General features: G+C 38.7%; 1 protein-coding gene and 1 pseudogene across 1 annotated transcript in view; both read left to right on the plus strand.

The window, feature by feature from the left end:
- Window positions 1–17,363, plus strand: part of LOC102823020 (protein lin-7 homolog A-like) — a 249,488-nt gene that overhangs the window by 31,741 nt on the left and 200,384 nt on the right. The window lies entirely within an intron of this gene.
- On the plus strand, window positions 2,037–3,025 carry LOC102826564 (annotated as a pseudogene).

The raw sequence follows: 17,363 nt of genomic DNA on the forward strand, positions 1-17,363 counted from the left end.
TTGTAACCTGTTAATTTCCTTAACAAACTTAATAAGTGTGAGTATCTGGTCTTAGTTCTTTGTGACTATTGCAATGCTTTACTGAACTCAGCTGAGTAGAGTGTTGTGGGAAGGATGGTTAGTGTCATTTTTTTGGAGTGATGTGCTAAAAGGTAACATTAGTTTCTTATATACTGCATTTTTGTCACATACAGTGCACCTATGTAAATAATATGCTCATGTGCAAAGGTAACTAATGTGCAATGGGTGTACACAGTATGCAAAAAGGTATTATCATTCATATATTATTTGCATAAAATAAAGTAAATGCAAATGACTGTTAGTAATCTGTAAGTTTGGGACTTCCTAAATATGATCAAAACTAAGCATTAAATACCAATGTCAAATGTGATATTTAATGGTAAAGATGGAGTATTTTTATTAGTTTAAAGAAGAGTACAAAAATGATCTAACCAATGTTTTAACAATAATGTTTTAATAATTTGATTAACATTAGGACCCAGTTTCTTGTCACTGTAGGTTTTCTAGATCATACCTTGCAGGCTGATTTGATGCTCTTTGATGTGATTTGAAGACACTCTCTGCTGCAAAATTATAAAGAAGAACAATTAAAATGATTATTTTTAGATTATTTGATTATCAATTGAAAAGCTGCTGGAAGTTACGTGAATTTGTTAAAGTTACCCAAATCAACAGCTGTTCTAGACCCAAGTAATTATTAGTTAAAAGTATATAAGTAACAATAACAAAAAGTTAAATAAAAAAATAAAATTAATAGTTTTGAGTGCTTACCATGAGTCATTGTTGTTGTTATTAAGTGCCGTTGAGTCAGTTCTGACTCATAGAAACCCTGTACAGAGTTTCCAAGGAGCAGCTGGTGAGTTTGAACCTCTGACCTTGTGGTTCAAACTGACCTTGTGGTCCAATACTCCAGCAAATATAGCTCCTCCAATTAAGTGCCAAGAATACCCCACCCTGCCCATCGTCATGCAGCTTTACTTATTCCATGGGCTGGAAAAAATACCACTGTCTCATGCCATGGTCCTTATTTCTCTGCTACTCCTTTGGAATAAAAATTGAAATCTTTCAAGAAAGTGAGGCAGCACAGGAGGCACTCACTCAGCTATGCCAAGAAATTTGGAAGACAACTATCTGGCCAACTGATTGGAAGAGATCCATATTTGTGCCCATTCCAAAGGGAGGTGACCCAACACACTGTGGAAATCATCGGACAATCTCTTTGATATCCCATGCAAGTAAAGTTTTGCTAAAGGTAATACAGAAATGACTACAATCATACATTGACAGAGAACTTCCAGAAGTTCAAGTCGGATTCATGAGAGGCCATGGAACGAGGGATATCATTGTTGATGTGTGATGGATCTTGGCTGAAAGCAGAGAATATCAGAAAGATGTTTATCTATGCTTTATGGACTATGCAAAGGCTTTAGATTGTGTGGATCATGACAAGCTATGGACAACATTGCGAAGCATGAGTATTCCAGAACACTTAATTGTGATCATGAGAAACCTGGACCAAGGGGCAGTTGTTCAAACAGAACATGGGAACACAGAATGGTTTACAATTAAGAAAGGTGTGCGACAAGGTTGTATTCTTTCACCAAACTTATTCAATCTGTATGCTGAGCAAATCATCCGAGAAGCTGGGTTCTATGAAGAAAAATGTGGCATCAGGATTGGAGGAAGACTCATTAACAACCTGAGATATGCAGATGATACAACCTTGCTTGCTGAAAGTGAAGAGGACTTAAAACATTTACTGATGAAGATCAAAGAACACAGTCTTCTGTATGGATTACATCTCAATGTAAAGAAAACAAAAATCCTCACCACTGGACCAATAAACAGCATTCTTATCAACGGATAAAAGATTGAAGTTGTCAAGGACTTCATTCTTCTTGGATCAACTATCAACACTCATGGAAGCAGCAGTCAAGAAATCAAACAAGGACTCGACGCTGGCCGTTGAGGCTGTCGGCCCCAAAGCTCGATTGCTCAAGTCTATCAAAGGCAGTATGGTGACGGGGCACCCCGAGGCGCCTACCGTGGTCGAGGTCGGCTCCGCTGGACAGTTTGGGGAGCTGCTGCGCCTTAGGGCTAAGTCCCTGGTGGTGGTGCATTTCTGGAGGCCATGGGCCCCACAGTGTACCCAGATGAGCCAGGTGATGCTGGAGCTGGTCCAGGAGCAGCCTCAGGTGTCCTTCTTGAAGCTGGAAGCTGAGACTTTCCTGGAAGTGCCGGAGAAGTACATTAATTCAGTGCCCACCTTTCTGTTCTTCAAGAACTCTCAGCAGATTGACCGACTCGATGGAGCACATGCCCCTGAGTTGACCAAAAAGGTCCATCGGCATGCGTCTGGCAGCACCTTCCCACCCAGCACCAAGGGATCCATGTAGGAAGACCTCATCCTCCATCTCCAGAAGCTGACCACCGCATGCTCTTTATGAAAAGGACGCCTCAGGAGCCACGCTGCGGTTTCAGCAAACAGATGGTGGAAATTCTTAAGAAGCATAGCATTCAGTTTAGCAGTTTTGACATCTTCTTAGATGAAGAGGTTCGTCAGGGTCTCAAAACCTATTCCAATTGGCCCACATACCCTCAGCTCTATGTGTCTGGCTAGCTTGTAGGAGGACTTGATATTATCAAGGAACTAGAAGCATCAGGAGAACTCGATACGATTTGCCCCAAAGTGCCCAAACTAGAGGACAGGCTCAAAGTGCTGATCAACCAAGCCGCCGTGGTACTCTTTATGAAGGGGGACAAGCAGGAAGCAAAATGCGGATTTAGCAAACAAATTCTGGAAATCCTAAATAGTACTATTGTCGACTACGAGACGTTTGACATCCTGAAGGACGAGGAGATGCGGCAAGGGTTAAAAGCGTACTCCAACTGGCCCACGTACCCTCAGCGCTACGTGCAAGGGGAGCTCATTGGAGGACTGGACATTGTTAAGGAGCTGAAAGAAAATGGGGAATTGTTGCCTATACTGAAAAGAGAAAATTAACAAATGTCAAACTATTTCAAGAAAAACTTGATTGCCTTGTGAGGTAGTTCATGGTCTAATCCTCAGAGTAGAAAACGCTTCTTGTGGCTTTGTGTACATGACAAGGTTGTGCTAACTGTATGTTATGTTTTTTTCCATCAAAAATAGAATGCAATAAACCTTCCAATTCAGTGAAAAAAAAAAAAAAAAGAAAGAAAGAAATCAAACGACGTATTGCATTAGGCAAATCTGCTGCACACGACCTTTTTAAAGTGTTAAAGAGCAAAGATATCAGCTTGAAGACTAAGTTGCGCTTGACCCAAGCCATGGTATTTTCAGTAACCTCATATGCATGTGAAAGTTAGATAGTGAATAAGAAGACTTTAGGATTATTGATACCTTTGAATTATGTTGTTGGAGAAGAATATTTGAAAGTGCCATGGGCTGCCAAAAGAACCAATAGATCCATTTTAGAAGAAGTTCAGCCAGAGTGCTCCTTGGAGGCCAGATGGCCAAACTTCGTCTCTCATACTTTGGACATATTGTCTGGAGGGACCAGTCACTGGAGAAAGATACCATGTTTGGTAAGGTGGATGGTCAGAGAAAAAGAGGAAGACCCCCCCCCCCCCCAATGAGATGGATTGGCCAAGTGGTAGCATCGATGGACTCAAGCGTGGCAAAAGTAGTGAGGTTGGCCCAGGATCGGGCAGTGTTTCATTCTGCTGTGCATAAAGTTGCTATGGGTCGGTACCAACTTGATGGCACCTAACAACAACAACAACTCCTTTGGTGTCAGCTTTTTGTCTGTGTTGAGGAGGTTCGGTGCATAGGGATTTCCGGGTCCAAAGGATACACTCCTCCTGGCTCTTCTTTTCTGATAGTAATGAATTCCAAATTCTGCTGCTGAGATGGTTCATTTTAAACCCAGCAGGATGTTAACATTGACCAATCCCCTCATTAGACTTTGAAGGGGTTACAATCACCATCCTGTTACCAAGGAAATCATATAATCCATCAGCATCTTCCCCCAACTTCTCTTATCCAGACCTATTAGAAAAAGTTGTTTAATGGGAGTTTACAAAGATTATGACTAGAAGAGACATTACTGCAGATTGGAGTCATCTTGATGGGTTTAAGCAATAGAAAGTAGGACATGTAATCTAGTTTTCAGGTCTTTCACTAAATTGCAACCACTCAAAATATACTCTGAATGGCAATAACTAAAGCATAGCAAACATTAGAGAGAATGATACAAGAAATATGTAATAGAAGTCAGATAGTAATAACTTCAACATTGTTGTGTGATTTAAATTAAAAAATCATCACTACTGTTGAATTGATTCCTACTCATCCACCTTGTATGACAGAATAGAATTACGCCCTAGATTTGCCAAGGTTATACATATTTACAGAAATTTATGGCCTCGTCTTTCTTCTTCAGAACTGCTGGTGGGTTTGAACCACTGACCTTTAGATTAGTAACCTAATGCTCAACTTACTGGACCAAAAGGGCTCCTGTTAAATTAGATTACAGATGATAAAATGCTGTGCGTACTATTGTTGTTGCTGTTATTAAGTACTGTGGAGTCGGTTCAGACTCATAGTGACCCTGCACAGGGTTTCCAAGGCTGTAAATCTTTATGGGAGCAGAAAAGCTTTATCGTCTCCTGTAGAATGGCTGGCAGTTTCCAACTGCTGACCCTGAGGTTAGCAGCCCGATTTGTAACCACTATGCTACCAGAGCTCCTTGTGCATGGTATTTTGCTGTTGTTGTTACATGCCGTGGAGTTGGTTCTGACTCATAGCGACCCTGTATAGGGTTTCTGAAGCTGTAAATCTTTATGAGAGCAGAGAGCCTCATCTTTCTCCCGTGGAACAGCTGGTAGTTTCGAACTGCTGACCTTGAGGTTTTCAGCCTGATTCATAACCACTACGCTACCAGAGCGCCTTAGTGACAGTCTAATACTGTTTATTCAAATTTTGATTGTACTGTACATGGTATATCTGGAGTATTATATTACCTGGGAAGCTGAATTTAAGACAAATATGTGCAATATAGAGCATATTTTGGGTGATTACAACATAGTGAAAGACTTGAAAACTGGATTATATGGGATGCAATTCTGTTTTGCTGTCAAGTTCGCTCTGATTCACAGCGACCTCACATTCCACAGAATGAAACTTGGTCGGATCCTGTGCCGTCCTCACGATTGCTGCTGAGATTGACCCCAGAGTTGCAGCCATTATGTCAGTCCATCTCACTGTAATTCATCTTCTTTTTCACTGACCTTCTACTTTACCAAGCATGGCCTTCTCAAGGCATTGATCTCTCCTGGTAACGTGGTGAAAACGTGAGATGAAGTCTCACTATTCTCACTTCTAAGGAGCATTCTGACTATACTCTTCCAAGACAGATTTATCTTCTGACAGTCCATGGTTTATTTAATGTTCTTCACTAACACCATAATTCAAAGGCATCAATTCTTCAGTCTTCCTTATTCATCATGCAACTTTCGCATATATATGAAGCAATTGAAAAGATCATGTTCAGGCAATTCACTACCCTTGGTGGATGGACACTGCCCAGTGGACTTGATTGCACAGTCATCATCACCTTGAAAATCTCAGACAGGCCCTGTGCCTCAGTCACTTCTTTGGCCCCGGCAGAGGTGGTACAACATGACACTTAAAAACATACACTCCAGAGACAGCTGCCTCTGAGCTTCCCACTTACTAGCGCTACAACTTTCATCGAAGTTATTAACTATTCTAGAAATCAGTTTTCTTACTTGTAAAATGAGAAATGCAATAAAATGAGAAATGTAAAAAAAGATAGCAATAACCTCATAGAGTTGTTGGAAGCATAGTAACTCTGTAGGAGTAGCACTGGACTGCGAACCACAAGGTTGGCGGTTTGAGCCTGTCAGTCACTCTGCAGGAGAAAGATGAGGATTTCTGGTTTTGCAAAGATTTACAGCCTCAGAAACTCTGTACAGGGTTGCTGTGCATCAGAACCAACTCAATGGTACATCGAGTATTGACATTAAATGAGTTAATATGAATAAATTGCCTAAAGTAGGAGGAACACATCGTAACTCTTTAATAACAGTAATTATTTGTTCTTCCGAGTCTTCTAGGTCATGTGCTCCCATTCTAATATCAAGGAGTAGGGAGAGATCATTTTTATCACCTTAAGGGTATACTTAGAACTGAGGCCCTGTTTATTTTGGTGTTCTCCAGACTTAGGAAGAGTTTTGAAATGCCTGGTGGTCAAAACCAAAAATTGCTTATAGATACTTAATTTGCCAACCTACTCTTCCCCAAAACAACTATTTCTTGATGCTTCAAAAACACTCTCTTTCTAATTATACTGGAACACTTACCACAAAATGTTGAAATTATTCTTTTACACAGCTGTTACCCTAACAACATAAGTTATTTATATTCATCTTTGTGTACCAACTGCCTATAACAGTGCTGACAGATACGTGCTCAAATGTTTGCTGAATAAATCAATGGTTTGTCTTCAAATATTGCATAGTTTCAAGGGGTAAAACTAGATAAGTGAACAAAGAATGTAAACTGACAGACTTATGTTTTAAAAGTTACATATGTTCATTATTTTTAAAAGGGAGACCTTTAACCATTTGTGCAAAGGTTAAAGCACTAGACTGCTAACCAAAAGGTCAGCTCTTCGAACCCACAGATGCTCTATGAGAGAAAGATGTGGCAATTGGTTTCCTAAAGGGTTCTCAGCCTTGGGACCCTATGGGAGCAGTTCTAGTCTATCTTTTAGGGTTTCTATGAGTTGAAATTAACTCAACAGTTGTTGTTGTTGTTGTTAAGTGCCATTGAGTTGGTTCCGACTCATAGTGACCCTGTATAGGGTTTCCAAGGAGTGACTGGTGAGCTTGAACCACCTACCTTTGTAGTTCAAGTGGCTTTGCAGTCTGGTGTATTAATACACAGTGCCACACCAGGACTCCAGTTGTTGTTGTTGTTATGTGCTGTTGAGTCGGTTCCGACCCATAGCGACCCTGTACAGGGTTTCCGAGGCTGTAAATCTTTACAGGAGCAGCAAGCCTCCTCTTTCTCCCCCAGAGCGGCTGGTAGTTTCGAACTGCTTACCTTAAGGTTTGCAGCCCGATTCGACTCCAGTAGTAGGTACTATTTAAAATTTTTTATTATAGATAACTGTATCTAATAAAACATTTGCTATTTAACCCATTTTTATGTGTAAAATTCAGCGATATTAATTACATGTTGTGTAGCCATCAGTACTATCCATTTCTAAAATTTTCATCACCCTTAGCAGAAACTCAGTACTCCTTAAGTAGTACCTCACCATTCCCACTCCCATGTGCCCCCTTGGTCTCTACGTATTTGTCTATTTTATATATTTCATATACGTAACAATGTTTTTTTTTTCCCTTTTGTATTGCCATTTCACTCAGCATGAAGTTGTCAAGGCCCACCCGTGTTATAGCATGTATTAGAACTTGATTTGTCTTTATGACTGAATCATATTTCATTGTAGACAATACTTTATTTATCTGTTGATGTATACTTGAGTTGCTTCCATTTTTGGGGTATTGTGAATAATACTACAGTGAGCACTGATGTACAAGTATTTGTTTGAATCCAGGTTTTCAATTCTTTTGGGTAAGGTGATGAGACTTTTATTCAAGAAAAGGTTTTCTACATTTTTTTCAGCTTGGATTTAAAAGGGTTCCTCCTGTGACTTAGTAAACACCTCATTTTAGGAAATGTACAAGTCAAAGTTGAATGACAAATTGTAAAAGTTATTACAGCTTGACTTTAATATTCAGTGATTGCTTAGGACAGGGTTATAGTTTATGTAGATGTTTATGTATATTACTGGCAATGTACAAGTCAAAGTTGAATGAAAAATTGTAAAAGTTAGTACAGACAGACTTTAAGATTCACTGATTGTTTGTTGTTATTAACTGCTATTAAGCCGATTCCAATTCACAGTGACCCTGTATAATCTCTGAGGAGTGGCTGGTGGGTTTGAATCTCCCACATTGTAGTTCAAAGTAGCCTTTTGATCCAGTGTATTATCCTGCAGTGCCACACCAGAATTGTTTAGGACAGGAATTATATAGTTCATGTAGATGTTCAGTGAAGTTTTAAAATTAATTATTTTTTAATATAAAGTAACCCTATACAAATACCAAAAGTATTCCAAACAGTTGACCGGAGAAACATAACCGTAAATAACTTTTGGACTCATATTTAATTCTGTTTAATTGTCTATTTGTAAAGCTGTAGTCCTGTTGTGGCATTGTGGGTTAATGCGCTGGACTGCAAAGTCATTTGAATCGAAAGGTCAATGGTTCAAGCTTACCAGTCACTCCTTGGAAACCCTATACAGGGTTGCTATGGGTCAGAACCAACTCCACAGCATTTAACAACAACATTTGTAAAGCTGGATTCCTGGTGTAGTGCCATAGGATAGGTACTGGAATGCTAACCACAAGGTTGGTGGTTCAAACCCACCAGCCACTCCTTGGGAAGCATATACAGTATCACTGTGAGTCAGAATTGACTTGGGTACACTTAGCAACAACAACATTTGTAAAGCTATGAGTCAGAATCAACTTAATGGCAGTGAGATTTGTAAAGTGTCCCATATTGATGTCAGAAGCAACTTCAAGTATGAGTTCTAGATTTGGACTGTCTGTGTTCAAATCCTACACTCACATCTCCCCCGACCCCAAGCTGTTTAGCTTTGTACCTGTCACTACACTCTCTATACTAATAGTTTTCATCTATAAATCTGAACATAATAGTCTCTATCTCCTAGGATGGCTGTGAAAATTAACTGAGAAAATATATGCAAGTGTTTAAAACACAGTCAAGCCCATAGTGACTGCGCAACGATTACTATTATTCCACGGCTCTTCTCCCTAGGGAGAAGAATTACTATTATTCCCCAGTGCAATAAATGAAAAGCGGATGAGCCTCAGATTTAGATAGGTATGGATTGAATCACAAGTCTGTCACTTACTAGCTCCAAAAGCTTAAAATGCTGCTAATTCTCTGCAAATTGTATTTCCTGCATCTTTAATGACACTAGCATTACATGGCAATCCATTTCTTTGATTTTTCTTTCTTTCATTCAGTTATTCAAGGAAAGATAAATCAGAGTCCACTATATACCATGCACCAACTCAAGGGTTAGGAAAAGATCTTGCAAGCTATATAACAAGACTGGCATTAAGCAGACAGTTTATGGTTAAGTATTTTTGGTAGCCCCTGACTTAGGACATATTCAGATTATTAGAAACTACACTTATGACCATCTGTGTTTTTATTTTTGTACATTTTGTTGTTAGTCATGTGTATTACATGCAAAGTTGAAATAAGTAATTTGCAGATGCTTTCATTCTCAGCTGTTCACTTGCAGAAGTTCCATGCTATGATTTATAAAGATATTCATGATAAAAGGCAGTAATAATGAAAACTCAAAAAAAAAAAAAAAAAAAAGGTATTCATTTATGTTAGAACTGACCTGTGGTAAAGTCTTGGAACAAAACCCATCTGTATTGTAAGAGCTAACATGTATTGGACATTGCATGCTATGTATTGGACTTCATGCTTTTTATGTATCATCTCAGTTGATACTCACAACAAGTTTATGAGACTTGACCATTCTTAGAATGCCCATTTTGTAGATATGGGCATTGAGGCATAAAGAGGTTTAATAAAAATGGTTGGGCTCAGTTTAATGGACACTTAGGTCATGGCCTTATTCACTATGCTATACTTTTAATAAAAAATGCGCAAGGTGGAAGAGTAGCGGGTCGATAGCAAACCTTGAAGAACATGAACATGGATGGGACAATAGAGGTAGAAGTACATGTCAAGGATTCAAAGAACAGAGTTTCAGTTAGGAGGCAAAAAGAAGAGAAGGTTGACTTATACAGAAGGGAAAGACTTCTTTGAGAATGAAAGACTGTTGAACTTTATTTAATGCTTATAAAAGGATTAAATAGTAATTTGGGTAAAGATTAAGTAGAAAATTATAAGGATCATACAAAATTTTGAACAATTGCAGGTGCTTAATAAATGGTTGAGTTATTTCTAACCTGGAGGGCTTAGGTGGCATGAATGGCTAAATACTTGACTATTAACAGAAAGGTTGGTGATTTGAACTATGTATAAGCACTCTAGAAGAAATGTCTGGCTGTCTGCTTCCAAAAGACTGTAGCTTTTGACAACTGTGTGGAGCTCAGTTATGCTTGTTAACACATGGACTCACCATGAGGCATCATCAGTTCCATAGCAATTGTTTTCTGTTTTGTTTTGTTAAAATCACTATGATAGAAGAATGATAAGAAAGGAACAACAGTATTCTGTTCCCTCTCCCCATGCTGTGCCATTGAAGCAGGACAGAGTACTTTTCATTGGTTTGGAATGCACAGATCTTATTCACTTTAAAGACCAATGATTTTGAGAGACTCATATAAGAGGGTGAAAAGTGTTAATAGTGTCCCAAATTCCCTTTCCCTGCTGATGTTACCTCCAAGTGGGATGCGTTAAAGAGATGTAGCTGTGTACCATGAGGTACCATGAGAACATGGTCACATGCTTTTTGTTTTGTTTCAAGATTAGCTTTAAATGTCCTGAAGGGAATAAACAAACTCTGCTTGCTCAGCATCATTAAAGTACATACCTGGAAGTTTTAATATGGATTTTTGGGTCCCAAGTTGTAGATTGCTTATACAGCTTTAAACAAGGAAGAGATATTCTTCATAAGTAAAATGTATACAAAACTGAAAATTATTCTTTTAGGGCATTAAAAATATTTAATCTATTTTTAAGATGGAAATAATCCTAAAATACGGAGTCCCAATATGGCACAGTTCGAAACTACCAGCTGTTCCAAGGGAGAAAGATGAGGCTTTCTGCTCCCGTAAAGATTGACAGCCTCAGAAACCCTGTACAGGGTCGCTATGAGTCAGAACCGACTCCATGACACACAACAACAACAACAACAACATGGCACCGTAGGGTAAGCACTATACTGCTAACCATAAGGTTGGTGTTTCAAACCCACTAGCTGTTGCTTGGAAACCTTCGACAGAGTTCATATAAGTTGGAACCAATTGAACAGCATTTAACAACAAGAAAAGCAATCCTGCAATGTAGGATTCAGTTCCTTTTTATTCAATACAATCTGTAGTCTCTAGAAAAAGTTTGTTTTTGTAAAAGAGTCCTGGTATGGGACTTCAGAATAATACACTGGACCACAAGGTTGGTTTGAATTGCAAGGTCGGTGGTTCAAACCCACTTGCCGCTTCTCTGAAACCCTGTACAGGGTCACTGTGAGTCGGAACTGACTCAGTGGCAATTAACAACAACGTAAAGGAGTAGTGAAAGATAAAGCAAAGAAGCTTGTAAAACTTAATGCACATTGCATATGGAAAGCTGTGATATCTTTATTTTGATGGCTCAAAGGGGAATTTTGCATCACCCCAGCTTCTCAGATCTATTTTAATTATCTGAGGTTGCCATATCGTTGCTTCTGGATAAAGGAGGTGTTCTGTGGTCATGCACACACTCATTTCTTCAAATGTCACACATGTTCCAAATATTGCCAGTTTCGAAATAGAGCTACGAAATAGCACATTATAATGATGGGCATAGTAATAATCATCACATGCTCTTGGACTCAGCAATTCTATATGTAAGTAGCTGAACAAATCAGCCACAGGCGAGATTAGTTGTACATGGATTTACATTAAGGGATGCCTATTTTTCTGCTTAAGGAGCTCTGGTTGTGTAGTGGTTACGAATCAGGCTGTGAACCTTAGGGTCAGCAGTTCGAAACTACCAGCTGTTCCATGGGAGAAAGATGAGGCTTTCTGCTCCTGTAAAGATTTATAGCCTCGGAAACCCTGTGCAGGGTCGCTATGGGTCAGGACTGACTCCACAGCACACAGCCACCACCATTTTCCTGCTTCGTTTCCTTTTTTTCTCTCTGAATTTAGAAATCTGTCAGTTTGTTGTACTGCAGTGACTCGTGCATTGCTGTGATGCTGGAAGCCATGCTGTTGACTTTTACGTATCAGCAGAGTCACCGTAGTGGACAAATTTCAGCAGAGCTTCCAGACTAACACATTCAAGGAGAAAAGAGAGGCAGATTATTTCTAAATATTTAGCTAATGAGAACCTAATGAATAGTAGCAGCTCATTGTCAGATATAATGCCCAAAGATGAAAGCATAATTAATGAATAGCAAACATCAACAGATATAGTGCTGAAAGATGAGCCACTCAGGTAGGAAGATCCCCTCAAAGTAGAGTTGACCATAATGATGTGAATGGAGCAAAGCTTTATGTTATCTTATATTGTGGGATAACACCAAGAATATCATACAAAAAGAAAGCAAAAGGTCATTAAAAAGACAGGGAAAAAGAAAACACCAAAATGAGTGTCTAAGACTCTGAAACTTGCTCTTGAATGTAATGAAACTCAAGTGAATGGATGGAAGAAATGAGGAAGCAAAATAACTTACCAGAAAATTTTGAAGGGCAGCTCAAGAAGACCAAACAAAGTATTATAATGAAATGTGCATTGATCTGGAATTAGAACAATAACATGAAAGAATATGTTCAGCATTTTTCATGCTGAAAGAACTAAAGAAAAAATTCAAACCTTGACTTGCAATATTGAAGGTTTTTATGTATAGGCAATATACAGAATATTTTTATGAATAAGGAAAATGTTGATGCAGCAAGCATAAAAGGAAAATGGAAGGAATAGACAGATATTCAACTATTTCAAGCGGTAGCATTTTATAAAAAATATAGCTTACTTCTTATTCACTTATATGATGTTGGCATCATTGTCAGGCACCACTGAGTTGGCACCAGCTTGCAATGATCACATACACGACGGAACGAAACAGCTCCCAGTCCTGTACCAACCTCACAATCATTGCTACATCTGAACACATTGATAAATATGGGTCTTATTTGAAGATATGAACAATTATTTGGTTATGCAGAATGTTTTTATGTTCCTACTTAAATTAAATGCCAGTCAAAGACTGTATCAACATGGCAGACTAACAGAGAATCTGTCCCATCCCAAATACCACTTTGTGCTGGATAAAATTTAACAATTAATAAACTATTTTTAACTTACATTGCAAATGAGAAAGTGTAATCTCCAGGTGCCATAAATTCCAAAGAAAGTGAATTCTAGAATTGTAGTGGTGTGAACTGACACCCTGGCAGTTCACAAGGAGGGAGGTAAAAAAGGGTAGAAGTGGTCTTAGACTTAGAAATATGGCCATGGCTGGGATGATGCAGGAACTAGAGATGATGCTTCAAGTTTGTAGTTTGTTGATTGCCCAAAGGCCTCATTTAGGTTAAGGTCTGAATATATACCACCTGTGTAGTCCAGGAAACTGCTTCTCAATAAATCTATGTAAAATGAGTACTATGCTAGTTGTTGTTAAGTGGCTTTGAGTTGGTTTTACCCTGTATAGGGTTTCTGAAGGAGCAGCAAATGACTTTGAACTGCAAATCTTGTAGTCCGCAGTCCTGGTGGTGATTCTACAGCACCACAAGACTGGCACTCTCAAGAAACATCTAGCCACATCAGTTTCTCATGCAGTAAATAATCCCTGCTGAAGATATGCTCATAACTAAACTCTGAAAACAGATGTAGAAGATCTTGGCACTGACTAGCCCACAACAAGCCAGGCTGTATTGTTTCAGAATGAAGAAGATGTGCTTAAAAAACAAAAACTTGGCATAAAAGAAATCAGAAAAAAATATAAAAGCAGTATGTTTATAAGCATTAAATCTATACATTTCAAAGTAGTAGAAACTATGTGGAGAAATATGACTGAAAACTTATAGGCAAATTGGAAAAGATTATTGAAAAGTAAGACAAGAATGCTGAAATATTTTTTAAATATTAATATTAAATAGAAATATTTTACTAAAGTTTTAAATCTTAAAAACTTCTGTTTATAAAACCATGTCTGTATTATTTTCACACAGACAAAAAGAAAAACATAACACCTAAATTGCACCAGTTTTTGTTTTATTTGATACATAATCTTATTTCAAAAATGGCTGTTGAACTCAACAGTAAGGAATTATATCTTAAGCTTTAAAATAGACATGCTTATGTTTGATTTTAATTTTTTTAAAATATTAATCTGATCATGTCATTTCTTACATCAAACTTTTCAGTGGTTTTCCATTGCCCACATTCTTAACGTGATTAGTCTTCGGTGTTTTCTACAATTGGATCAGTGTTTTATTCTCTAACCTCCTTTCAGCCCACTCTCTATGACCAGTATTTTAGAGGTTTATGCAGTTATGGATATACTGCCTTTCCTTTATTTTGTTGTCCTCTTTGCCTACAATGCTGTATCCTCGGGTAATAACAGGACTCTATTCCTAAACTTAAAGGAGCTCTGGTAGTGTAGTGGTTACGATTCCTGCAGCTAACCTCAAGGTCAATAATTGAAGCTACCAGATGTCCAATGGGAGAAAGAGGAGGCTTTCTTCTCCTGTAAAGCTTTACAGTCTGAGAAACCCTATGTAGAGTTGCTGTGAGTTGGAACCCACTCTACGACACACCACCACCACCACACCACACCACCAGTCCTAAACTTCATTCAGTCTCTACACAAATGTCACCTCCTTAGAAGTAGTGTCCATCATCTAGACCTAGCTCCCTTTATCCCTACCTCCACTATTCTTTATTTTCTGCTCTGTCATAATTTGTCTTTATAGCATTTTGTTAGCTGTACACAATATATTTATTTGTGTATAGCCTTTCGCCTCTATGTTTCAGATTCCGCATGTTTAGAACAGAGCATGGCACACTGTGACTGTTTTTGAACATCTGTTGAGTGAATGAATAGACTCAGAGTTTTGGCGATGGTGTTTACTTTGTTATAAAGCAAACTTGTACTTATCATACTGTGTAGAAATTTACATATTCCTCAGAAATCTTTTCTCATTCTTTAAACTAGGTTGAATGTCTATGTTTTATGGTTCCATAGCGCTCTATAATGCTATTTAGTAGTAGATTAATTCAGCCACTAATTCAGCAAATATTTACTGAATGCCTACTATGTTCCTAAGGAATTCTGGTGGTGTAGGGATTATGTATTGCGCTGTTACTCACAAGATCAGCAGTTTGAATCCACCTATTGATCTGCAGAAGAAAATGAGGCATTCTACTCCTGTAAAAAGATGAGGTTTCTGCTCCCTGTGCCCGTAAAGATTTACAGCCTCAGAAACCCTGACAGAGTCTCTATGAGTCGGAACTGACTCCACACACATAACAACAACAACAACAATAACTCTTGTAAAGATTTATAAACTCAAAAACCTTATACAGGGTCACTATGAGTCAGAATCAACTCATTGGCACACAACCACCACCACTATCACTATGTTTATGGGTGGCATAAATGGAGTGCACTTAGTTTGAATCTACCCGGTGGCACATTGGAGAATGCTTGGTGATCTACACACATAAGATTGTTGTAGTCACTGTCAATGCTAATTAATTGAAAACCTTTTTTAAGCTCTTGGTTTATAGAAGTGAACACAAGAGACACATTCTCAATTCCTATGAAGCTTATATGTTAAGGAAGAAGGCAGGAAGACAGAAAGCAGGAAATGAACAAGAAAATGTATAGTATTTCATATTGTTATAATTTTCTGAGGAAGTATAAAACAGGGTCAGAGAATGGTAGTGCTAAGGAAGTGGTGGTAGGAACCATTCTGTTATATAGGGCGTAAGGAAAGTTCTCATTGACCAGGTGCTTTTAAATAGAGTCTGGTAAGAAGAGATGGAGAAATTCACAAGGCATCTGGAAGAAGATTGCCCAGGGGAAACAGACAGTGCAAAGTTCTTAGGCAGGAATTTCCTGAGTGTTGGAGAAAAAGCAAGAAAACCAATGTGGCTAAAGCAAAAGGAGTAAGTAGTAGGAGATATGGTCACAGAGAGATAGCAGTGGACTGACTGGTAAAGGCTGAGATTGCCAGTTTTATGACTTTGGCTCAGTGGTGTTGGTGGTTATGTGCCGTGGAGTCGGTTCTGACTCATAGCGACCCTGTACAGGGTTTCTGAGGCTGTAAACTTTTACGGGAGTAGAAAGCCTCATCTTTCTCCCGTGGAACATCTGGTAGTTTTGAACTGCTAACCTTGCGGTCCACAGCCCGATACGAAACCGCTATGCTACCAGAGCTGGTGGTTATATGTTGTGGAGTTGGCTCTGACTCATAGCAACTCTGTATACGGTTTCCAAGGCTGTAAATCTTTGTAAGAGCAGAAAGCCTCATCTTTGTCCTGCAGAACAGCTGGTACTTTTGAACTGCTGACCTTGAGTTAGCAGCCCAACCTGTAACTGTTCTGCTATCAGAGCTCCTTTAAGAGTGACAGTATCCAATTTACGCTTAAACAAGCTTACTCTGGTATGTTAAGAATAGAGCATAGAGGTAGGGATATTATTTAGGAAGTTATTAAAATAATCCAGATGACAGATGATGGTGGTTGGGATCAGGGTAGTAGCAGGAAAGATAGTAAGAAGTGTTGAGATTCCAGATATATTTAGAGGATTATAAGGATTTGATGAAAAACTGAATATAGAATGTGAGAAAAAAGATGAGCCAAGTGTTTGGCCTGAGTAACTGAAAACACGAAAGGTTCATTTACTGAAATGAGAAAAATGGTTGAAGCACAAAGGAGGAAGTGAGTGATTAAGGGAAACATTTTGAATATGCTGAAGTATTGATCAGATACACCAACTGAAATTTTAAGTTGGCAGTTGGAGCTAAAATTCCAGAAATCAGAGGCAAAGTGTAAAATAGACATGTAAGTATGATAATTATGAGCATACAGATACACTAAAAGTCATCTGGGGACTGAAATGACATGAAGTTAGAGGACTCAGACCTCAATAATTCCATTTGAAAGGTGGGAAGATGAGAAAGTGTTATCTAGATGGGAAAAGATAATGTGGTGACAGGGTTATGGATTGAGTTGTGCCCCTCTAAAATGTGTTGTGCACCCTAACCTCTATGCCTGGGGCTATAATCCCATTTACAACCAGAGACTGGGTTGTCTTTTTATGTTAATGAGGCAAGATTAGTGTAGGATATCTCTTTTTTTTTTGTTAGTTTTATTGTGAATTATGTGACAGTTTACATGGGAGAACATCAGTTTTACATTCATCCTATCGTATATTGTTTCATTGCCATGGTTACAGTCCTCTCCAGGCATCACCAATCAACGAAATGGTACATCCTATAAGCCTGCTCCCCGACCCCTACCCCTCCGGTCTTCAGCACAC

The sequence above is a fragment of the Chrysochloris asiatica genome, unplaced genomic scaffold, assembly GCF_000296735.1.
Source record: "Chrysochloris asiatica unplaced genomic scaffold, ChrAsi1.0 scaffold00175, whole genome shotgun sequence".
In the NCBI taxonomy this organism is placed as follows: domain Eukaryota; kingdom Metazoa; phylum Chordata; class Mammalia; order Afrosoricida; family Chrysochloridae; genus Chrysochloris; species Chrysochloris asiatica.